General features: G+C 37.9%; 1 protein-coding gene and 1 pseudogene across 1 annotated transcript in view; one reads left to right on the top strand and one right to left on the bottom strand.

The window, feature by feature from the left end:
- The window catches only part of IMMP2L (inner mitochondrial membrane peptidase subunit 2), an 869,268-nt gene that overhangs the window by 688,157 nt on the left and 154,278 nt on the right, over positions 1–26,833 (bottom strand). The window lies entirely within an intron of this gene.
- On the top strand, positions 24,354–25,156 carry LOC123952225 (annotated as a pseudogene).

The raw sequence follows: 26,833 nt of genomic DNA, 5'->3' as shown, positions 1-26,833 counted from the left end.
GTAATTTTTATATAATTATAGACATTAGCTAATTTGATTATCTGGGAGTCGATTTCCCAGCTACTCGCTGTTCGGAATTAAAGATCCTATAGTAGCAGTTGTGGCTTAGCTGGGTATGGCTGAGGCCATCACACAATTTTTTCCTGGACCAAATCCCATCTGCCGTGCTCCACAGAGTCTCAGTAAAATATTCCTTTTTTTTTTCTTTTTCTTTCTTTTTTTAAAATTTATTTATTTCACAGAGAGAGAGATCACAAGTAGGCAGAGAGACAGGCAGAGAGATGGGGGAAGCAGGCTCCCCGCTAAGCAGTGAGACCAATGTGGGGCTTGATCCCAGGACCCTGAAACCATGACCTAAGCTGAAGGCAGAGGCTTAACCCACTGAGCCACACAGGCACCCAAAATACTCCTTTGTTTCAAATGCCCACATGGATCCAAAGATTTCTTTCTCAGGACTATGTGGGGGTATCTGGGGGTAAAGTCTAGGGCTACTCCTACCTTTCAGTGAGGAAGAGTCCCTCAAGAGAGCTATCTACAATACTCACGTTAGAGAGCAGAAGACTCCCTTTATCGTCACTTGACAGTTATTCAAATCCTAGGAATATCCTCTCCATTACCAACAATATAATGAGCTCTCAAAGAGTAGAATCTCCTTTTGTCATCTAAATTTACAAAAAGTCTTCTTGAAGAAAGTAAGAGAGGTGAGAAAAGTGAGAAAGCAAGCTCAAGCAATCGTCTTCATTTGATTTTTCTCCCATACTCTAGAAAAAATTTTCTGAAACTCTGCAATAAACTTTTTTAGTTGACATCAAAAATTTTTCATCACAAGTTAAATGGTTATAAAGGCTGTATAATATTCAGGATGTTGTAAATACTGCCGTTTTTAAACAACAGTTACATCACTCTTTAAGGGGTCCCAAAGGAATCTGAATTCCACACGAATTTGGGATACACCACCATCCATTTTTAAAATACATTCTTTAAGAGTAAGAAATTTTACATTGTTCACTTCTATGCTTGAGCTCATTTTTTTCTCACTTTCCCAGAGAATTTTACCCTCATGCAGGTTTGCTCTCCCTACTGTCCATTACACTGTCCACCTCCCTAGAATACTCCTGCCCCACTTACTGCCTGGCTAATTCTTAACTGTCCTTCAAAGCCCATCTCAAGCATCTTCCCTTCCAGGAAGATTTCTGGATGCCACCACCCCTACACACACACACACACACACACACACGAAAGTTTATTTTCTTTGTATTCCCACAACACTTATTTTATATCCAAATTGTTTCTTTAAATGTCTTTCTCCCTAAATAAATAGTAAGCTCCATGCACTGACAACATAAGTGGCATAAAGCAGGTAATGAGTATTGAGTCCAACTGAACAAAATACAATTAAGTTCTTAATCGCACGAACTCTAATAGCCCTTGCTTCTTCCCTGATCTTATGCTTTCGGTGTGTTCATGATATCGGATGGTTTTTATGTTTTGGTTTTATTTTGTTGTTGTAGGGGTGTGTGTGTGTGTGTGTCTGTGTGTGTGTTTAATATTCTACCTCAATTATTTTTGCAATTATGCAGGGTACAAATATAAACATAGAGCATGGCTCTGTGATTTTGATGAAATTGCATTATCTGCCTCAGTCACAGTTTCTTTATATTAATTAATAGTAATTATAAGATCATGTTAGGTAGGCAGTATCAAATTAGGGATGCATGTGAAAAATTGCATATAAACATTATGTATATAGTAATTGTTTTTATTAAAATCATATCCAATATGCAAAAATTCTACTGATTAGAACTTTAAGCCAACAGGGAATGCCTTAAGAAATAGACAGACTTTAAATGGTTATGTCGTAACCTTTCTCCTGCTGAACTTTGAAATTTTAATTCAGTATAATATTAATATCCTAGAGGAGTCTTTGCACAATTCTGTATTTCCTTCATTTCCTGTACTTCAAAAAAAGATGCAGAAAATAAGTGATTATTTGAAATTGGTCAGCTTCTGGACCCACAAGCTGCTGTCATGAATATTTCATTTATTGAAAATATTTTCAAGCTTACCCTTTTCAACAATCCCACATCATGACGCTTTATTCCCCCTGTCTGTGACAGGTATCATGACTAATCTCATACAGCTGCTCCTTTCCTACCACACCAGAGCACTGACTGGATGTCCTACAACATGGCAGCCAATCCTGACACTCATAAGAAGTATTATCACAAATACATAAACGACCATAAATAAAGCAAAGAGTATTAAAACATCATAGGTTATGAAGGATGCATCTTAAGTCAGAGAAATGCAATAAATAACCAGGTTGCTTGAGAATGAGAAGAAGAAACAATCGCTGACTGGTTCAAAAGCACAATTTAATCAACTTGCAAAGCCAGTAAATCCAGTACCCAGATTTTTGGGTTTTAATGCCATGCCTCAAGAAAATGAACAAAGACTCCTTTGGGGAAGGAAAAAAAAAAAAGGCTGACCCTAAGGCTGAGCAGAGAAGGCACACAATGACCCCGGAGCACCTGATTATGCCAGAAAGTACAGAAATGATAAGAAATATCGCAAGGATTTAGAATTATAAACCACTGGGGGGAGAGGGGAATAGGAAAATAGTAAATATAGAAGGAATGGTGAGTGAAGGGACGGTTCCTAGAGTAGAATGCTGAGAGCTGACTGGTAAAAATGGAGAAGCCGCTGGCATTAAAATATCCTCATTCTGCAACCGCTGCAATAAAGCCTGGTTCAGGCAAGAATTATCAACAGATGCTAAATCAGGAGGAGAAATTTCCTTTAGGAGCAGAAGATAGGCACAGCTTCAAAATGCCTCAGATGGCTCACCAGCAACAAGGGGAAAATTAGTAATGATAAAATGGAGAACCTGGACAACACCTTGACCAGATGCGCTGTGAGTGCTTCCAGATGTGATATCTGGAAAGGAAATATCACAGACAGAGTATTCTGCCTGGGAAGGTATCATCTGAATGCAAATCATGTGGAAATAGATTTATCTCAAATGACAGTCATACTATTAAACAAAAAGAGGTAGAATGTTGTATTCTTCAAATATACCAATGTTATAAAAGACAAACACACTGAAGGATTGTTACAGAATAAAGAGACTAAGGAAACACAACAACAAAATGCAGTAATACTTGGTCCTACCCTAGATCCTGTGCAGGAGAGAAAAAATAAATGCTTCCAAAATACATTACTGGCTGCACTGGCAAACTTTAAACATGGACGTTAGTGAGATAATAGATTGCAATGATGCTTGATTTACCGAAGTTAAAAAAACAAAACAAAACTATACTATGGTGATATAAGAAAATGCCATATTCTTAGGAAGTGACACTTAAATATTTAATGGTAAAGGACTGCAATGACAGCAAATCACTCTCAAAAGCACATTTGTGTGTCAGTGTACACAAAGGTGTAAGTGCATACACACACACACACACACACACACATACAAGTAAATGGGTGTTCTTTGTACTATCCTTACAACTTTAAAATTGTTTCCAAATGAAACATTAAATGTGAGGGAGGCAGAGGAATGAGGTGAGGAAGAGCACGGATGGGCATGAGCTATCATGATTGATCTTGGTGACAAGGGCATGACTTCTGCTTCTTAGTATGCTTTATAACTATTCAGTTGTGACATATTCTTATGTGTGCAAAATAACACATTAGAAAGGAGAATGAAGGAAAAAACAATGCTCTTGTAAATCATTTTATTAATTCCTTCAAAACTAATGTAAGATATGAAAAGCCCTCACAAGGCAAGCATAAAAGAACCTGGATTAATTAGTATTTCTAATGCAATAATCATCAGTCTGTTCTTATTACACAGGGATAAAAATTTAATACTGGTTTTCGGCCCAGTTTTCTTTCTTCCTCCTCAATTGAATAGTACCCTTTCCCCCTCCACTGGTTTTTGTATTCTTTAAATGTAACACATAGTACAGTTAACAAGTTTAATACAAATGGTTATTAAAGTTAACATATTGCTAAGTGCCAGGAGTCATTCTAATAAGCATTTGATCTCTATCTTTAAATTTAACAACCACTGTTATGACAAATTGTGTTATTTCCCCTCTTTTCAGTTGGAGAAAAACCAGGAACAGAAAGGTTAAGTAAGTTGCCCAAGGTCACACAGCTAGCAAGGGTCAGACTTAGAATGTGAATGCAGAGAATGTCACTCCAGACTCCATACTTGGAAACGCCATGCTTCGCTGTGTCTTTATTACCCTTCCCCTACTTAAGATTCTGACCTCAAATTATTCTTGCACTGAAAACATGGGTAAAATGCCCACAAAGGACTTTAAATCCAGTACTTCAAGCTGGTATGTAAAAAATAAATTATGGCTATTATTTCTATTCAGTGTGGGCAGGAAATGCTGTTATTTAAAATTTAGAAATTAGGGGCACCTGGGTGGCTCAGTGGGTTAAAGCCTCTGCCTTCAGCTCAGGTCATGATCCCAGGGTCCTGGGATCGAGTCCCGCATCGGGCTCTCTGCTCAGCAGGGAGCCTGCTTCCTCCTCTCTCTCTCTGCCTGCCTCTCCGCCTACTTGTAATTTCTGTCTTTCAAATAAATAAATAAAATCTTTAAAAAAAAATTTAGAAATTAACACTGCCTTAGATTTGAATTCCCCTGTTTCTTCCTCTGACTACTCATGGTGGCAGGGTTGGGGGGGAGGTGTTGCTGAATAATTGAAATGCTACCAGAGACAAAGCAATGAAAAGAAACAGTATTAAAATATTCTCAATCTATACAGACTGGATAATCTACATTTTAAAAATACTTAGTATGCCAAGTATTCAGAAAAGGCTGATTTTGCTGGATAGAGAAAAAGAAGCTTCTAATATGGTATGGTCATTGATAAACAGTGGCCATAAGTCATTTTGTGGCTGCCCAGCACCCAGCCCCCTTCCTGACAGCACCTCAAGCCCCTTTGGGGAAATTTTCTACCATACATTGTACTTCTGGTGGGAGCCATACATCCAAGTACATGCTCTCTAACTATGGAAACCAAAGTCATCCCTTGGAGACTGCTTCCAGAGAACTTCTGCTCCCTGCCTGGTGTAGGCTGGTGGGCACATAGCCCAAGCTTAGCCAGTCAGACACAATCTCTTGGGATTTCAGTATATTAAGCAGGGTCCATGCACATATTAAAGATGTAGTTAGAGTTAATTCAGGTCAGCAACCAAGCCTGAGTATTTTTGCGGAGTATTTCTGCTACCAAGACCTTCAGAACTCCCTGTCTCCCCTCTGTTCCAAGACTGACTATGCAGCCTTCCTTCAATCTGGGGAGCTTTTCCCATCTCAGATACTTCTAATAAATTCCTTTTTTGCTTTTAAGTCAGAGTCTGTTTCCTGTGTGGGCAATGACAATAACAAAGGTGATAAAATACATAAAATAAAATATAAAGACATAAGGGGATAAAATTATGTAACTTTATTTAGCATTTTTTTGAATGACTTTTATTCTTTCTTTTTTTTTTCTTTTTGCAGCAGGCTCCATGCCCAACATGGAGCCCAACGTGGGGCTTGAACTCACGACCTGAGAACAAGACCTAAGCTGAGATCAAGAGTCGGACACTCAACAGACTGAGCCACCTAGGTGTCCCTTGAATGACTTTTATTCTTATCCATTGATTTGGTAGAGTGGAAAATATGTTGGCCAAAAACTCTGAAGATTTGGAGTCTAGTCCAGGCTTTCCACCAACTGGCTCTAACATCTAAAGTTGAATTCACTCTTGTTTCTTGATATCTTTTTTCTCATCCATACATTAAGGTGGTTTGAACTGCAAGTTTTCTTGCATTCATAAAATACTACGTTTTGTAGAAAAGATCAGATTCTTAATAATAATACCAATAGCATACATCTTCTTTCAAGAAATTAGCACATGGATGCTATTGAATTTAGTATTTCCCATTCTTCTTAAATAATACTGTTTTTCACACAAATAAAATGTTATAGTTGTTTCTGATGTGACAAACAGAAATCACAGAGTTTCAGATTATTTCCCTAAGGGAATAACATCCCATGCCTCAGAAGATTTAGCTGTAAGAAATACACAGATTTGAAATAGGACTGCTCAGTAAATACTATTATATTTACAAAATCACAGGCAAAGCAATGCATCTTCTATAAATCTCTACATTTTCTAATATCACAATATTTTCCTGAAATGTGCTTTGTTTCTTGTTTTCCAATGCATAATTGCCATCCTTAGATAAAAGTCTCAAGTTTAAGAGAATAAATAATTCCTTTTAAATTCATTAGTCGGGGGAGCCTGGGTGCCTCAGTTGGTTAAGCAACTGCCTCTGGCTCAGGTCATGATCCCAAGGTCCTGGGATTGAGCCCCAAGTCAGGCTCCTTGCCCAGGGAGCCTGCTTCTCCCTCTTCCTGCTACTCTGCCTGCTTGTGCTTATTCTCTCTCTATCAATTTTTTTTTTAATTTTAAATAAAATTTTAAAAATAAATAAAAATTCACTAGTGGCATGGTAGACATGTTTGCTAACTGTATAAAATTGTTTGGTTCACTTACTAGGTAATATATCCTTAACAGTACCAGGGATTCAGTTTTTCTAAAGAGACCTAAAATTACTTGTGTCAAAGTCAGCCAAATTTTTTAGAACTGGCATGGTTAACATGGATTGGTGAAGATCTAAAATACCAAGGGAGGGCATATCATGAAGTCAACAGTTTCAGTATGAAACCAAGACAAAGGATGCCTGGATGGCTCAGATGCTTAAGCATCTGGCCCTTGGTTTCAGCTCAGATCATGATCTTATGGTGGTGAGAGCAGGCTCCAGGCTTGGCATGGAGTCTGCTTCAGATTATCTCCCTTTCCCTCTCCCTCCCTCTTTGCCCCTCTCTCCACTCATACTCTCTCTCAAATAAATAAATAAAATCTTTAAAAAAAAATTCACAGAAGAGTACTAGTATGAATTCTTTAAAAGTTAAAAAGTAGAGCCACCCTCAAAACGCCATTCAAACCAAGAAGACTGATAATCATTAAGTCTACAAAATAATGGTTATTTAATATTAACATTTATCAAGCATTAACTGTATTTCAAAGTCAATGAGATTTTGTTTCTGTCATGAAAGTTTTATGCCCCTAAATCTAAGCTTGAGTATACTATTTGTTACTAATTCTCAACACAATTCAAAACACAGAGAACTCCATCTATCTTGTAAGTCACTATGCCAAATTCCAGGGTAGCAAAGAGGAGTAAGAATTGGTCCTTGGCCTTAAGGCACATACGTCCATGAAAACAGACTCAATATAATATGATAAATGCTAGAAAAGAGATAGTATCTAGCATTATCTGTCAAGGAAGCAATTAATTCTGTTTGGGAGCAGAGAAAAGACTACAAAGAAAAAGTTGATATATTAAACCTTTATTTAAAATATTAAAAATATGGGGCACCTGGGTGGCTCAGTGGGTTAAAGTCTCTGCCTTCGGCTCAGGTCATGATCTCAGGGTCCTGGGATCGAGCCCCACATCGGGCTCTCTGCTCAGCAGGGAGTCTGCTTCCCCCAGATCCCATCTCTCTGCCTGCCTCTCTGCCTGCTTGTGATCTCTGTCTGTCAAATAAATAATCTTAAAAAAATAATAAAATATTAAAAATATGAATACTAAAACTCTTATCCAGATAATGAACTTCATAGCCTGTCATATCTGAATTTAAACCCCATTTCTTTCCCTTGTTGGCCACGTAACACTGACCAGGTTATCTGGAAACGGAAATCCAGAATGTAGACCCCATTCTGGCACTCACTAGTTGTGATCTTAGGCAATTCACTTCACCTCCCTAGACCTCAATTTCCTAATCTGTGATGGAAGTCATAGAGTCTTGCTTTAATTTCCTCTCTTTTTCTAACATGAATCTGTACTTTACATCAAATTATGGAAACTTCTATCTCTGTTGGAGTTCTCCACTTAGCAAATATTTATAGAATACCTACTATGTGACAGGCACTGTTCCAGGCACCTGCGATGTATCAGTGAATAAAATAAGCCAAAATATCAAGGAAATTATATAGAAAATTACATTTGAAACACTTTGCTGTCTCCTTCTTCATACATGATTTCCCTCTGAGTTTTACATATGTTAAGATATGTAACACTGGCAAATTTGAAATAACTATGAAAATTAACACACAAAGAGAAATTTATAGATGAGGTGTAGCTGGCAACCTCACCATCAAAATAGGTTTCTCTAAATCCACACTGCATCTTAGCGACTTAACAAAAAGGCAGTATGTTAATCAGCTCTCTTAAGCCAATTTAGTATACACACACCTTTTCTCCTTCATTTAAGCCATTTGACAGTCTCTTTAGAGCTATAACCAGGTAAGTTTTATTTCAAGATACATAAAATTTGTACATGGTAAGAAAAAAAAAGACACAAAAGCCTACAATCTCATTTCTTTTTCAGAGATTCCACTTCCCTGTTATTTTTCAGCCTTGTTCTAGACAATCTATTTTATTATACAAGGTCTTTATTTGAGAGTTATATATTATCACTTCTCAAAAACTGATTTATTATTCAATAAGCAATTGTAAGACATCAGCAGTTTCAGGCAGCTCCAGGAAAGAAACTCACTCTGAGTTTTCTGAGTCCAGGAAACTCAGAGTGTTGCAAGGATACAAGATGAGGTGAAGTAGAACAGAATCTTCCTGTTCTCAGGATACACAGTGATGGGAGGAGGCACATGGCAACTCAGTCTTCCATGCTTGGACTCCTCTTCTCCATGTGCTCTCTCTGCTAAGTTACTCATTTCTCAGAATATGCCCTTTCCCACCCTTTCACGGCAATGTCTTCTCACAGCTGCCTCCTGGATCCTGCTGCCTGCCTTCTCTCAGAAATTCTGCACACTTCTGCATCATTCTGTGCACTGCATTCCTCTCCCTATGAGATAAGGTCTTCCTGGGGTTGTGGCCATGCTCCTTTATAAAGCAACCCCATGGAACAGAGTTCTCATGCCCAGCCCCCTCAATGACTGTGTGCCTTTGCTTGCCTTTCTATAATCAGTGATAAAGATAATGGGGTCACATGATTTATTTTAAAAAAAAAACAAAAAACAGGGGACCTGAGTGGCTCAGTGGTTAGGCGTCTGCCTTTGGCTCAGGTCATGATCCCAGGGCACTGGGATCAAGCCCCACATTGGGCTCCCTGCTTGGCAGAACAGAAGCTGCTTCTCCCTCTCCCACTCCCATGCTTGTGTTCCCGCTCTGTCTTCCTCTCTGTCAAATAAACAAATAAAATCTTAAAACAACAGCAACAACAACAACCTGACACTATATGCATAAGTCACTCTTTAAAAGAGGACTCTGGCAGGGCACTTGGGTGGCTCAGCCAGTTAAGCATCTGCCTTTGGCTCAGGTCATGATCACAGGATCCTGGTATCGATCCCCACCTCAGGCTCCTTGCTTAGCAAGGAGCTTGTTTCTCCCTCTCTCTTTGGCCCTACCCCTGATCATGCTCTCTCTCTCTCTCATAAATAATAAAATCTCCAAAAACAAAAAAAAGAGGACTCTGACATAGTACGTACCACATGGTTTCTAAGACACACCGTTTAACTGTTGGGCACCTTCCACAGGCTGCTCAGAACTAAAGATACTACCTCACCATAGAGACTGTATATACAGACATGCAACTCACAAGTCACACCACGAAGTTCGGACATTTCTTTAAAGACTCAGGAGGCAAGTATATACGGCATATACCAGAAATTTAATATTCCAAATATTCTGAAGAGATGGGTAAATGTGTGTATGTTGTAGAATAAACAAGCTCAGCTTGGGAAACTACTCTTTAAAGCAAAACAAAATAAACATCTATACAAACAAAACACACTGTGAAAGGTCTACTTCGAAAGTCGAACCAGTCGGCATCAAATGTGCACCACAGGATGTCTTAGATTTCCGCTAGTCAACCATAAGGGATCATCTTCCCGCTGTGAAACTCAGACTACATTAACAAATGGCCACAGTTCTGGAGGAGAGAGCCATCACCCTGGCAAGTATCGTTCAGAGCTTCGACATCCCAATTTTACCAGGGAGGGGCAGGGGGCACTGTACAACTACTACCCTGACAGTTCGTTTCCGGCCTCATATGTAAAAGTGGCAAGCAAACTACAAAACAAAACACAGCAAAGATGACTTTGGAATAAACTTGTTTTATGGTGACTACGTCTGTAAGAAACTGGAGGCACATGAAAGAAAGAATACCCATCTCTTGTTCTTTCTGCAGATGAGCGGGCAGAAGTGAGGTGACAGGGGTCACCTTGGAAAAGCAGATGACAAGGAAGGCAGAGAAGGGATACTAGGGTGGGACTTTGGTGACAGAGTCAAGGCACTGATGAAGCTTCACCTTCACATGACCTAGCTTACACCTGCACAAAAGACCCCTGGGGTTTTCATACGCTATAGAAGACATCACCTCCTCAGGGTGGCCAGGTGGCTCAGCTCATTTGGCATCTGTCTTCAGCTCAGGTCATGATCTCAGGGTCCTGGAGTCAGGCCCCACATCAGGCTCCCTACTCAGCAGGGAGTCGCTTCTCCATCTCCCTCTGCTCCTCCTCCCCAACTCATGCTCACTCATCCTCATTCTCTCTCAAAAAAATAAAACCTTAAAAAAAAAAAAAAAAAAGACACTGCCTCCTCTGACTCCTGGGTCTCCATCAGCATGAATAAAAGGGAGAGGCCAAGGAGCTCCAGACAGGACTACCCCTCCTCAGCATGTACACAGCCATGGGCAGGAGGGAAAACCAACAGCCATCCCTGCCTCTCCCTCAGTAGTGCTCACAACCTTAACATGTTTATAGTCCCAGAGATTAGCAGAACTCATCTTATTTTGCCTCATTTCCCTTTATCATCAGCTGTCAGAGAAGACCCAGACCCAGGTCATATCTAATTCCCACATAGCTCTGTGGGCAGTGTGACAACCCCAAAGCCATCAGTGACCCTTCCTCCCGCATACCTGCTTTATGTTTTCTGTGACTGCTTATAAATATGTGATGCACAATGAATTCTATTTATTGGTTTCTTCCTTTAAAATGTAAGCCCCATGAGGGCAGAAACTGTCTTTTTATTAAGTGCTGTATCCCCCACACACTGAGATACATTCACATTGTTCAGTGAAGGGCTATCCAAAAGATTTAAAAACAAAAATGCTGGGATGAGAACAAGTCTTTTTATTTGTTTTTTCTAGACTTCCCAGATTTTAGTCTTTTGGGAGTAAGGGAGAGATTGGACTCACAGTATATAGAATTAACATATTCAATACACATAAACACTACCAAAATTTATGAATGTCGATCTGGAACACTGATCTGAAAAGAACTACTTTGGCCTCTTTTTACTTCTATGATAACTCTTCACATAAACTATAAACATTCTCAATTTCAAAAATTAACTGTTTTCCTAATTATCTCTAAAAGGTTTCCATTGTTCACAATGTATATTTCAGAACCAAACACATATAATCATTTTAATGAGCATGTCTTCTATCTTTGATATGGAATATTTTAAGGCTCTAAGATATTCATAAGAATTCTAATTTTCTAAAGTGTTAAAAAGGTATAAACAGGGGCGCCTGGGTGGCTCAGTGGGTTAAAGCTTCTGCCTTCAGCTCAGGTCTTGATGCCAGGGTCCTGGAATCGAGCCCCGCATTGGGCTCTCTGCTCAGCGGGGAGCCTGCTTCCTCCTCTCTCTCTCTCTCTCTGCCTGCTTCTCTGCCTACTTGTGATTCTGTCTGTCATATAAATTTTAAAGTATATATTTTAAAAAGGTATAAACAATCCTTGAATTTGCCTAAGTGTGTTCAAAACATATGTTTATACAAAATCCTGCACAAAAAATGTTTATACCAGTTTTATTCATAAGTGCCAAAACTTGGAAGCAACCAGATAGTCTTCTGGTATATCAATATAATGAAATATTATTCAGTGATAAATAGAAATGAGCTCTCAGGATATTAAAAAAAAAATAAAGGAATCTTCAATGTAATAGACATTTAAGTGGAAGAAGCCAATCTGAAAATGCCACATACTATATGATCCGAACTAAGTGACATTCTAGGAAAGGCAAAACTATGGAGGCAGCAAAAAGACTGGTGGTTACAGGGGCTCACAAGGTGGGGAAGTGGGCTGGGAAGGAGCGAGGGAAGAATAAGTAGAGTACAGGTAATTTTTAGGGCAGCAAGGTATGATACTATAATGGTGGATATATGACATTACGCATTTGCCAAAAATCCATAAAACTGTATAACACGAAGAGTGAACCCTAATGTAAACTATGGACTTGAGTTGATAATAATGTATCAATATTTGCTCACCAAGTATAACAAATGCCCCAAACTAACACAAGCTGTTAATAGGAGAAGTTCTCTGTGTGGTTGGGGGGGGGGGGGGTGGAATATGGGAATTATCTAAAAAAAATTAGAGCTCTAACAATCATCCCCTTTCTTCCCAGTCCACCCAAGAGGTCATGAACACTATGCATGAGCAAGGACATTAAGAGACACTAGTTCCACACTAGGCAAACAAAATAGAGAAAGAAAAACCTGAGCAGTCAGAATTTCTGATCAGTTTCATTTTCCTCTTTCAAGTGCTGTGAGATCATGGATCATATTCTCACAAACACCCATAAATCTACACACATAAAGTAAATGACTAGTAGGGCACCAGTGAAAATCAAGTGTTGATTTCTTCTGTTTTGTTACTTGTTAGGGGAAGGGACCTACAGAATTATCTAGGTTTCTCATTATAGAGGATTAAGTGATTTATGCCAAATACTGGAAAGTGGCATAAATAATGGAGAAAAAAAATTAAAAATCATACATAGAAAAAGAGTGATGGCATGCTTTCCACAGAGTGGTTGTTAAATGAGTATTTCTTAAATTTCTCTGAAATTACATGCCAGGGAAAGGAAAAAAAAGAAAAAATATTAGAGATGGTCAGAAAAGTTAGTATAATAGAGGTCCAGGGGTACGGCTCGCTGGTGTAAAGGCTGATACCAACAACCCAGGAGTGCTCTTTTGAAAACTGGATGAGATAATGTTTGTAAATGTACCTGGCAAATACCAGGTAGTAAAAATGTAAAACTGAGAAAAACACTGAATAAAGGAGAAAAAAATGGTCATTCAATGCTACAAAGTAAGACAAAGTGGAAAAGAAGCACTACAGTCAGGATCCCCTTTCCTGGTCCCTAGCTGCTCCAGATTCTGCCACGTGCAAAACTGCTCTGGGGTAGATTTAATTCATCTGTTTTTCCTGACAACTTCAGTTATAACCTTTGCTAATGCTTCTAGGTTCCTACAAGATATAAATAGGTTAGTGAAGATTATGAACTAAAGGAAAATGCCTTCAAGGATGGGAAGATGAGGATAGAATGAATTCTTAAACCAAAAAAAAAAGAAAAGAGAAGAAAAGAAAAAAGATATGATTCTACATATTTTGTGCCAAATTAATTTCTCCTCTGCTGAGTACAGTAGTTCATAAATCATCTGCCTCCTAAGAATGAATGAAGAACACAGGGAAATACATCAGTGATTTAAATGAACCTATGTTTAAGTTAAGGACAAGAACGGCTTATGTTTTAGAAAACATTGTTTTGAATCAAATAGAAGCTTCAAAGTGCTTTCCTGTTCCTGCTTTGTTAATCATGGAGGGAAAAAATGCCAAGCATTTCTTTCTGATTCTAGGTTTGCCCTCACCCTTTCCACTTTCCTCTTCAGTAAAGACCCCATTCAGTTCCTGGGGGGGGAAAAAAAAAAAAAAAAAGCCCTCATCGTAGTACTTCAAATTATTTAATGGAAACTGCTTTGAACTATCCAAGCACAAGCCAGTCTTTAAAAATTGCTCACATGCTTGAGTTTGACAGTGTCATAAGTGCCTGTAAATGAATATTGAATAATGCAAATTGGTAACCTGTTGACAATGCATTTGCATAAATCAAGAGAATACTTGCGTAATAAATTCACTTCTGACCTTTTTAACCTTTCGTATTATTGATCATGCTGCAGCTGCTAAAGTCCTGGACTAGGCTGATGACAGTAAAGAAAGAGAAAGGAAAGAATGGCATCCCAGGAGAATGCCTGAGAAACAGAAAAGCTATAGAATGCGGTGATAAGCTAGTTCTCAAGGAGAAAAAAATCCAACACTGGGGGGAAAAAAAAGGACAAAACTTAGCAAATCTACAAAATTAGCTTTTCCAAATCCATGCTATCTTCACATTATTACCATCCTCTTATCTAACAATCACAGCTCGTCTGATGTACAAGTTATCATAAGGCTCCTTGTACTGTTCACAGTATTAAGGCAAGAAAGCAATCCATACAGTTCTCATCAAGTTAAAACCAAAGGACAGTCAAATCCTGAGAGTCAGACAAGCAAAGACATAAGTGAAATGGCTTGGGTCATAAATCAAAAGCTAATAGAGCCTGCACACATGATTCTGACCCTTTAATAGTACTCTTTCCTGCTTGGTAACCCAAGTGAGACAACAAAGCGTAGGGGTTATCGTCTGTGCAGAGACACTGGACGCTGCATCTGATATGAGCTGCAGCCATCACATTGTTCAGGGAACTTCTTACGTGAAATCAGGTAAAACTGTCACCACTAAGCCTACACCTCTGTCTTCAGAGAAAAGAAAATATGACATTTTCACATCAGGTACATTCAAAGATGCTATCATGCTTAAATGGACTTGAATATTCTTGGTTAATGCTTAAAACTCCTACCAGAGTCTTGCCTCTTTCAAAGCGGAGGTCATGCATAGCAGTGCCGTCTCCCACCTATTCAGGAGGTGCTGAGCAAGAGGTTCTTAGCTGAATGATTAACTCAGTAGAACTCCCAGGATGGAAACGAAAGACGAAAAGTCCTCTCTATCAGCACACTGGCGCCATATTTGCCAAGCATCAGAGAGAACGGACCTATTGAGTGTCGCTATAGAGGAGAGGCAGATCAAACGATAAAAAGCTACCAGGAAACATGAAAAGCGTCCAACCAAATAATGCTCTTGTGAGATGGTGAGATGCCTGTCACCAAAGGAGTGGTTCTCAATCCACTCACTTAAAATTTTGTTTCCTAGGCCCAGTACTCAACTGGCATATTTATGAAGCTGGGGATGAAGCGTGGAAATATGTAATTTTAACAAACAACTGAGCTGATTCTGATGTAGGTGGAAAACAACATACAATCCTGGCTAAACAATCAGGCCTTAGCAAACCTGTGGGCAGATTACCTACACTGCGGAGAGGTGAGATTGATGAACTATGAGATCCCTTTGCAATTTCAGAGTCTTTGTTTCTATAAGATTATAAAGGCAGGCAAAACAAACTAACAACAACAATATAGTAAACTTAAGAACACATATGATTTAATACACATTACAGCCTCATGTTTAGGACACCAGGCACTGGAATTAACATGGCCTGAGTTCAGATCCTATGTGATTTACTAGCCCTGTTTTCTTAAGCAAATTACTTACCTTCTCTAAGCTCTTTTTATTTTTAATGTCATAATACTCAGCTCACAGAAAAATTATGCACAACTAACTCTGTGTTAAACACACATCCAAAATTATAAAGAATGAAAAGTAATGGTAAGAAAAAAAAAAGAAAAAAAATCTGACATTTTTACTTTTAAAAAATTATATAGAGATATATACACACTATGTATATAAATATATGTATATAATACCTATATATATATAGCCAAATAGGACACAGAAAACATTCAACATCATTAGCCACCAGATGAATGCAAATCAAAATCACAAATGAGATACTACTTCATACCCACTACTAGGCTGGCTATAATCAAAAAGACACTGAAACTGTTAATAAAGATGTTGAGAAACAGAAACCTCCCGACACTGCTGGTGAGATTGTAAATGGTGCAGGACTTCTGAAAAACAGTTTGGTGGCTCCTCAACTGCTGAAGCATAGAGTTACCATGATCCAGTAATACAATGCCTGACTATATAGCCAAGAGAACTGAAACAGGTAATCAAACAAAAATTTGTAGCTGAAAGTTCATATCAGCATTATTCATAACAGCCAAAAGGTGGAAACAATCCAAATGTCCATTAACTGATGAGGGGATAAATAAGATGTGGTATATCCCTATAAGGGAATAAATTTTTCAGCCATAAAAAGGAATAAATTACTGATATATGCTAGAGCCTCATGAACCTTGAAAATACTGTACTAAGGGAAGGAAGTCAGTCACAAAGAACCACATATTGTATAATTCCATTAATAAGAAATGTTCAAAATGGGGAAATCTATAGAGACAGAGAGCAGGTTAGTGGCTACTATAGGCTGAGAGTAGAGAGATGGTTTGGAGGTGATGGCTAAGAGCTATGGGGTTCCTTCTTGAGGTAATGAAAGTATTCTAAAAGTGATTGTACTGATGAATGTATAATTTTGTGACTAATACTATGTCATTTAATTATATACCTCAAAAATGGTTGAATCGGGGGCACCTGGGTGGCTCAGTGGGTTAAAGCCTCTGCCTTCAGCTCAGGTCATGATCCCAGGGTCCTGGGATTGAGCCCCACATCGGGCTCTCTGCTCGGCGGGGAGCTGCTTCCTCCTCTCTCTCTGCCTGCCTCTCTGCCTACTTGTGATCTCTGTCTGTCAAATAAATAAATCAAATCTTTAAAAAAAAAATGGTTGAATCATATGGCATATGGATTAATTCACAACCAAGCTATTTAAAAAAAAAAAAAAGACATGTTAATACAAAGGAAATTACAAAGGAAAACATCGCTCTGTAGTAGAAATCTCTGATGCTCTTCATGAACAGTACCCTTTCCCTTGGTGAACTGCCATCCCCCACCCCACCACCCCACCCCCATTGTGTGCCACTCTAGTAGGGCTATCAGTTACAGAAATCTTCAAATCCCATTCCTGCCACAGAAACAACTCACAAATTACTGCCACTTAACTCTCTGAGCTGTTTCTACATCTATGCTTCCTGAGGCCTACTTATTCAACTCAATTTTCAATTTTGTGATACAGCCAAACTTTAATAAATTCCCCCTTTTTTCGCTTAGATCATCTCTCAATTTAGGTTACTTGCAATCGTGAAACTCTACTTGATATACACTCAAGAATTACACTGCTCCAATCCCTACTGTAGAAGTAATTCTATCAATAATTTGCGATGAATCCTAATACAATTCTTTCATGCATGTGTCATTTCATATGCACATATATGAATGTCTTAACATCATAATACTATATTATGGCTATAATATAATATGATATAATATAATATAATAATATATAATTATAATAATATATAATAATATAATATAATATGACTACGACTATATATAGTCATATATATGGTATATATACATATATATGATATATATATACATATATATCGTCATATATATGGTATATGACTATACCATGACATATATGACATATAGTATATGACTATACCATAATAGATTATATTACTGCTCCATGAATAATTGTTTTATTTATCCATTTTTCTTTTAAAATCAAGGGGAACAGAAAGAACCCATCAAATGTCCATTGACTGATGAATGAATAAAGATGTGCTGTATATATACAACGGAATATTACTCAGCCACCAAAAAGAATGAAATCTTGCCATTTGTAATGACATGGATTAAGCTAGCGTGTATTATAAGTGAAATAAGTCAGTCAGAGAGAGACAAATACCATATGATCTCACTCAAATGTGGAATTAAGAAAGAAAATAGATGAACATATGGGAAGGGGGAAAAGAAAAAAAAGAGAGAGGGAAAAAAGCCATAAATGACCATTGATGATAGAGAACAAACTGAGGGTTGATGGAGGTAGGTGGATGGGGGATGGGTTAGATGCGTGATGGGCATTAGAGAGGACACTTGTCATGAGCACTGGGTGTTATATATAAGTGATAAATCACTGAATTCTACTCTGGAAACCAATATTGCTCTGTTTGTGCATTAACAAAATCTAAATTAAAAATAAAAATATATAAAAATATATATAAATATATAAATTTATATATTATATATTATTATAATATTTAATATATTTTATTTAATATATTTATTTATATTTAATATCTTTTAATTATCTATTATATATTTATATATAATTATATATATAATTATATAAAAATATATATATAAATAAATTTTTAAAAGTGTGTCAGGTTAAAAAAAAAAAGTGTATCAGGTTAAAATCCAGCGAACATTTACTAAATAGACTTGGTGGTTGAAAAAAACTTTTCTACAAACTTTTAGATATGTAAGAGGAAGCTAAAAAATAATTTCTAAACAATTTTTGTTTACAATTACTTTGGCAGATAATACATAACTATTATAAAATAATGATATAACAAGAAACAAGCATATTTGCATGAAAGTCATCTTATATCAGTTGAAACCATGCAAATTAAATTCAACTTCATTAAATGTGAACTATGTAATATTTTTCAATGTGCTGATTACATTGGCCTTCAAGAGGTCCAAAAAAAAAAAGTTTACAGTGGTATACTTATCCACTTTTTGTAATTGCCACAATACAAATATTGATCAATAAAATTTCCAGCAAAATGAAATATATTTAGGGGAAAAAGCTCGTGACTTTTATTATCATGATAATAAAACTACAAGTACTTTGTATATTTAATACTTAGTAAATCTTATTATCTCAATTATTTCTCAAAAAAATGATCCTTTGAGGCAGGTATTATTATTATAATCACCCAAAAGCACTGTGATACTAAATGGCAAATCTAAGATCCAAGTTAGATCTTTCTCTCTCTCAAGCTCCTTTCTTAACCAATACCTCTGGAATATCATAAATTTGAGTTTAGTGAGTAGCTGAAGAAGTAAAGTGAAAGAGTTTTTACAATATTCGATTGTATTAAAGAATCTATATTTATGAAAATACTGCAAGCAACAGATTAGTTTTCTGAATTAGCACAGTTATTAAATCTGAGTTCTTTACTTCTTGGCACAGGCGAACTTACACTATCAATTCCGTTAGCACTGTGATAAAGGTGAAATCAAATTAACTCAAGCTACCTACTTGATAAACTTGTGATCTTTATAAACACAAAAAACAGGTTAGTATAGACTCCTAATGGAGTAATTATTCTGCATCAGAAATAGGTGCAAATAATAATGCAAAATAATATAAAATACACTGTAATTACTTAAAGACATTGTTACACAGGTCTTTCCATATTTATGCATATTTAATTAAAATGATATTTATCAAAAGACTAATGAGACCATTTTGCATCCCATTTACTGAAAGGCTAATGAGACAGTAGAATATGAGCTGTTTAGCTGAAGAATGAGATACGTGGCATCTATCCACAGCAAGAGAAGACGAGAATTAAAAAATAAAGTACCACTGAAAGCTTCTCATAAACCCTACAGTAACAAAAAAAAAAAAAAAAAGTCATATTAGAGATAAGAGAGACCATGTACAATGTCAGCTTCCCACTTAAACTGATAGGTAAATGAAAATTTATAGTCTAGTCAAAGAACTTACTAATGAGAGTATATGAATTATTATTTCATTTTCCAGGATTATACTTGTTACAGGTTTTTAAATACAAGTCATTTTACAATGGCAAGACAGGCTGTGATGCTTACAAGGTGAATTAAAATTTCATAACACTGTACCTATAATAGTCTCGTATTAGCTGGCCGCACCTCAGAAAAACACCGTTGATATTTCACTGAGCCAAAAAACAAAGTTCCCTTATGATGTGAATATAGTGGAAGGTAACCATGTTGAAAGGCAAGTGGAAATGCCAGTCATTTTCTCAAATAATAGTTAGTAGTAACAATATCTATCTGAAGGCTTTTAGCTTCAAGACAGAAAATTCCAGAGATACCAAAATGGTATATATTATGAACTCTAAATAACAAAATTGTTTAACATGTAAATGCAAACTATTTGCTCATCAAATAAACAGGAACTCATTTTAAAAAGTAAGAAAAAGTACCTGTACGTCTGGAGCTAATAATACATTATATGTTAATAAAAATTTTTAGGGGCGCCTGGGTGGCTCAGTGGGTTAAAGCCTCTGCCTTCAGCTGGAGTCATGATCCCAGGGCCCTGTGATTGAGCCCTGCATCAGGCTCTCTGCTCAGCGGGAGCCTGCTTCCTCCTCTCTCTCTCTCTCTCTCTGCCTGCCTCTCTGCCTGCTTATGATCTCTGTTAAATAAATAAATAAATAAATCTTTTTAAAAAAATTTTTTTAAAGTAAGACAAAGTAGCAAGTCAGTTCAAGTTTGAAATTTTTAGATGAAAGGCAACTTTCTAAGTCAGGACCTTGGTTAAATATTCCCTAACATTTGTAACAGCATTCATACATGTACATGAAGTTTAGGCAAAAAAACAAAATCCGTATATATATTGCAATTGGCAACTCTTCTCTGAAGATAATTTAGTTTATGAATTATCTGAATAAAAATCCTAAGTAAATTACTAAGAGAGGGTAAAAACAGTTCCATCAAAACTTTGCTGTGTGTATTCCTCAACATCAATTAACATGAAAGAATTAAATCATCACTAATTTGTTTGTTAGGAAAAGGTGGTACTTTATTATTTCACCTACATACTTTCAAGGTACTTCACCGTAATATGTCTTTTTGTTAACACTTATTCAATGGTGTATTTATTAGCTGTCACATTAAGGCCCTGCCAATAGAGGTTTTAAATATTTATTAAGAAACACCTCCTACATCCAAAATGAGATTTTACTTAATATCTTCAAAGAATCTGAAATAGCATATTATATATTTATTGATTCCTAGAATATGCTCCAGCCAGATAATGATCTTTTGTCAGAGTAAGAGCAATCTTGTCATGTGGGTCTCTTCACGCAGACTGACAGCAACACTTAAAATGTAATAAAAGCAAAACTATTCACCTAAGTGGAAGTGAAAGGACTAGCTCTAGCTGTTGAGAATGTTATTTTTCTTCAAAATTTTAGTCCCTTGAAATCCAGCTTCTTGAGTTAATACACAGCGATTAAAAAGCAGCAGACTTGTAATCAATACCTTTACTAACAGCTATTCCCCAGGGTCTCTTAAATATCAGCACCAGAGTTTTGCAAGATGGAAAATACCCAATTAGGTCTTCGTGAACCAATTTAGCTTGTCCAGCTATCGAGTATTTTGACAATAAATACATTCACACTCTTTGAGTTTGTGAGAGAAAAATTAGCCCTTTAATTAGCAGTAAAACTGGTCTAGAAATGAGCCATCTGGCTTCTTTCTGATATGCTCTGAGATTGTATCATGTCATCAGAAATTTTTTTTAAATACCAGGCATAAACTGCTAACCTCAGAGTACAAACTTCGGCTCCCTTCATAGAAAGTACCAGAATGTGTTTCTCTACAGTACTGGAGTTGATTCTAAGTGAAAAACATCAAGTTCTCACTGCTATCCATTTTCCATGTGGCCAGAATAAGAGAACAAATCTGAGCTCCTTATTCAGATATAAGCAGATCGGGGAATAAAGAAAACCCTTCTATCACCCAGGTGTTTGTATTTCAATCAGCCAGGGTTGAGACAGCCCTGCACAAACTATTGTAGCTAATTAATATTGATGGTTAAAATGATGTCTTTGAACCCATATGAACAGCTCTTCTAGACTGGAGTCAGTCAATAAATATATACTGAGTACACACATTGACCAGGCACTGGACTTGTCACGAAAAATAAATTTATTTATTTATGAAAAGGTATAGAGAATAGGGAGGAGATATAGGCAAATAAATAAATAAATAAATAAGTGCATCCTGATAAATGCAATAATAGACTTATGTGTACATCATGAAATAAAACAATTTTGAACTTCTGTTCCAGTTTCTCGTAGGTATAAATTTAGAAACAGACACAGAGATTTCAGTACAGCTATAGGCAAGAATATGGGAAGACACGCACACATATGCATACATCTTGGTCACGAGGTAAAATATGCTTCCTACTTGATATGGAAAAAACAAAAAACAAAAACCTCAAAAGCCACAAGTATAAGAAATTTGCCAAAATAGCTCAAGGCAGGAATCATGAAGGAAACAGCATTCAGGCTGATACCATATGAAAAAGTTTGTTGAGTAGAAGGGTCAGAGGCTTCCAGACAAAGAGAATAGGGTATATATAGGTTGAGGACATTGAAATGTGATTAGACCACATGTTGAAATAATATTTTGGATATACTGGATCAAATACAATGCATTATTAACATCACTATCACCTCTTTTAGCTTTACTTTTTAATGTGGTTAACAGAATATATGTAAGCTACACAGACAGCTTCAATTAGACAAGTAACGGTGGAGATGATGAAGTGGAGGGAGGAAATTATACTAGCAGTAAGCAGAAGAAAGCCAGGTGGAAGGGACAGAACTTGGTGACTGGATGAATGTAAGGGATGGAGGAAAAGAAGTCATGTATTCATTCATTCATCCAAACATAACACTGCATGCCTAGGATATGACAGGTAACATGCCGGCTGTGCTATTGTGAGCTAAATGGAAGGATGAAATGCTTATTAACATTCTAGACTGAGAAATGGAGTCGAGGTTGTTACACACACGAAAATAGGAAATAAAGGAGGAAGAACAGCTCTGTTATCATCACATGTGTCTATCATCTCATTCTTGGATATTCTTCCATTTATTTTCTTCTATCTTCCAGGATATTTAATGCAATATCTTGGAAGCAACTAGATATCAGGAAAAAGGCCTAACTGAAGCTTGAGAGTTTGGAGTTATTAGTATATAATTGGCATAACAATTGGCTGCTGATCCTTACAAGGGGTTCTGACTACTCAGGGGAAAGCTATAGAGTGGGAAGGGCCTGGAGTCCAAGGAAGAACACTAAGGACACCACAAAGGAGAGAAAGGGTAGAAAGCAAGTCCACCAACAGGGGGTAGCCAGATACGAAGGAGAAAAACTCATGAAGGGTAGAGTCCCGGAAACCAAAAGAGAAGAATGTTTTAATGAACTAACACTCAACAGAATCAAGTAATAAGAGTAGTTTCAAAGAAGTGCTGAAAAATGTTTACATTTGGTAAGTCACAGACTGATGACCTTTAACATTTAGGAAGTGAGAGACTGATAACATTCAGAAGTCAGAGACTGATGACCTTCTCAGAAGAGTTGTGTGAACAAGCAAGATCGCAGAAGGCTGTACAACACAGGGGACGCAAGGAAGTAGAGAGGCCAGGTAGAGTGGCTTGTTTCTAGAATCCTACTTGTGAATAAAAGAATCATCAAGCAGTGAGCACAGAATCAAGGGAGGGTCTGAGTGCTTTTGTCTTTGTGTTTAGACTTGAGAAAAACTTGCTCATGTTCAAAAGCTCAGAAAAGCAATCAGGGAAGAGGGGCTAGTTCAAAAGGCCGTAAGTAATTAATGGAACAAAGGCCTATGGAGCTGGGGAAAAAGAAGACCTAAAACACAGGTATACAGACAGCTCTGAACAGGAGAAAGAGCATCTTTTCCACAAAGAAGGAAGTGAAAGTGGCTAAAGAGATGACAATTCAGATGCAGGTAAAAACCCTTTCTGTATTAAGACTTTACTCAGGTTATAAAGTCATCACTGGGATCCTTTGGTTAATGGGAACTATAAATGTTGTGCTCTCTAGTACCAAGGAACTGATTCATTCTTATATACAGCAAACATTCTTAAAGCCAAAGGCACAGATTCATCACATTAAGGGCAAGCTAACTTGTCTACTCCATGGCCCATGATTTACTATGCTCTAATACAAAAACAAACAAACAAACAAACAAAAAACCTGTAAGAAGTGATTATCATTGGTCTCAAAGAGGAAAGAAGGAAGAAAATGTGGCCTAATGTGTCTTGGGTCAGAAAGCGCTTATGTCCCTCTAGGATTTCCACCAACATGCATCTGGAGTGGCGGGTATGGCACAAAGCCTTCCTCCTCTCCACATAAACCCTGACTAGCTCCTTTCCAAAGGAAGAGTCACAGCTATCATACTCAGCCACAGTTTAAGCCATTTGGTGGAGTTACTATGCCTTAAAGATGGAAACCTAAAATTCCCTCTACCTCTACTCTTAATGTTTCTGGTTTGGGAGCCAAAACAACATTTGAGTAGAGACCCAAATGGAGAGGAAGAGAATCAAGTAGTTGGGGTTCTAATCTCAACTGTTATCCAAATCTTGGATTTCTACTGCTTATGTTCTTTCAAATATGGCAATTTGCGTTTTAAAAAGATGCTGGATCCAGCACAAGCTGTAGCACCAAGATGATTGAAGAGGAGAAGGCACCAGCAAGTCCCTGCAGGTGTAGGACATGCAGGGCAACGGACACTGAATGTCCCTGCACAGGGGTTCATATCCCATAGCAAAGATAAGGAACACAAAGTCATCTTACTTGGGGACTCCTGGGGCCATCTAATGCACCAGTGCAAGATCTGGCAGGAGCTCTTTTCTTCTCTGCACACATTTAACTTCGGTATTGGTAGTGACAGCACATAACAGGTGCTTTGGCAGCTGGAGAATGGGGAGCTGGAACAAATCTGGCCCAAGACTATAGTGGTCTGGGTGAGTACCAACCACCACAGGCAAATAGCAGAGCAAGTGACTGGTGGCATCAAGACCATCGTCTAACTGGTGAACCTATGGTGTCAGGTCTGCTCCCAGAGGCCAGCATCCTAACCCACTTCAAGAGAAAAACTGATGGGTGAATGGGTTGGTCTGGGCAGCATTGGCTGGCCACCCATGGCCCACTTCCTGGATGTCAACCCCAGGTTTGTGCACTCAGATGGAACCATAAGTCACCATGGCTTGTACGAACACCGGCATCGGAGCCACCTGGGTTGCACACCTGTCTGTCGGGCCCTGCCCTGCCTGCTTCTGTATCTGTGGCCCAAAATTAGGGCCAGCATGTCCCCTTGCCAAAGGCTACACCCTAAGTTCCTTCCCCAACATTAAATTATCATTCAAGAAGAAGAAGGAGAGAGAGGAAGAGAAGAAGAAGGAGAAGTAGTAGTAACAGTAGGAGAAGTAGTAGTAGTAGTAGCAACAGCATAAGCAGTAGTAGTAATGGTAGTAGAAGTAGTAGTAGCAGTAGCAGCAGTAGTAGTAGTAGTAGTAGTTGCGCCATGGGCTGCAGAGCCACCAAAATAGCGAGGTCCTCTCTGTAATCTCGATTTCACATTGGGCCTTTTACATCTGTAGACCCAGAGGCCGGCAGAAAGGATACCGTGTCCTATGAGAGAGAACATGTGCGAATGCTTTATAACCAGAAAGTGCCTTTAGAAATGGCCGCTGCACAACCGCATGGTCAGTGTCACAGTGCAACGCGCCAGTGCTAATCACATGTGGTTCTTGGGGACCTTATTAAGATTGCTCTCCTAATTTGCTAGTGGTCCCTGGGAGAGCTGGAACACCTGACCACAGGACATCAAGGGACTAGGTGAATAATCAAACCACCATCATAAGCTGCCGTTATCTGATTCACCAAACCATACAACTAGATGGACACAACAGCACTCCACTCCCTCGAAGACTGGGAACATGGCCACAGCTAAGCTGAATGTCATGACTCGGACTATTACAGTATCTACCCCTAATCCTTCGGGACTTCTCCCTCAATCCACATAAACTGGCATCACAAGAAGTTCCCTCTGACCAGTTAATGGAAGAGAAGAAAGGGTGGGTATTTTTCATGCACAAAAGGATCTGCACTGAGCTGGCAAAAGCTAGGTGTGAGTGGACAACACCTATACATACACCTATATATATATACAACACCACCAGTCTTCAGCGGCCCCTGAAACATAATGGTAAAGAGAAAGCCTTCCACTGTGAAGCACTTTAGGAGGTATAGTCTGAGGTAAGGGTATACACTGGTTAATCGTTAGTGGCTTAAGAGTTGACAGGCTAAACAAGAACTTAGAACGAATGGGAAAACTGGTTCAGTTGAGTTTTACGGGGCCAGCTGGGAGGCAGGAACTTGCAAAGTTGAGATGCTGACCTATAAAATGAAGTATATGCTTAGAACGAGTAATGCATATACGGTGCCATCTTTTCCTGAGTGTAGGTGAGGTCAGTCTCTCTACTGTCTTTAAGTCTAATTAAAAAAAAATAATTGGCAACATGCTTTCTGAATTTGGTGAAAGGCATGAAATTATAGATTCCCAAAGCTCAGTGAACCACAGGAGGAAAACTACAATGAAAATCACACCTATACATATTATAGTCAAACATAAAACTAAGACAAAAAAAAAAAATCTTAAAAGCATCCAGAAAAAAGTAGACATTACATACAAGAGGGTAATTACATCAATTTTTTAAAAATAAGTTTTTTAATGGAAACGTAACACACACAGAAAGGGACACAAACATGATGATTTGGCATGACTTATCACAACGTGAAGATAACCATGTACCCACCGCCCACATCAGTAACTACAACATGAGTCTGCCCGTTCTGAGTCATTATTCTTCCTCCTTCCCAAAGGTAATCACTACTCTGGTTTCCAAAACCAAAAATGAGGTTTGTCAGTGGTTAACCTTTATATAAATTGAATATGTAATGTATCCTTTTTCGTCTGTCTTCCTTTAACATGATTGAGGTTCATCTATGTTGCTACCTGGACCAGCTGTTCATTTGTTTCCATTGCTATCCAATGAATGACTACACCACATTTAATGAATACACCACAATGTATTCGTTGTACTGTTGATAGACCTTAGAGGTGTGTCCATGTGGGGCTATTAGGAGGAATGCAGCTATGAACATTCTTGTATACATCTTTTGGTGTACAC

Source organism: Meles meles, chromosome 10 (assembly GCF_922984935.1).
Source record: "Meles meles chromosome 10, mMelMel3.1 paternal haplotype, whole genome shotgun sequence".
Taxonomy (NCBI): domain Eukaryota; kingdom Metazoa; phylum Chordata; class Mammalia; order Carnivora; family Mustelidae; genus Meles; species Meles meles.
The sequence above is the reverse complement of the archived record's forward strand: the minus strand, read 5'-3'. Positions and strand labels throughout refer to the sequence as shown.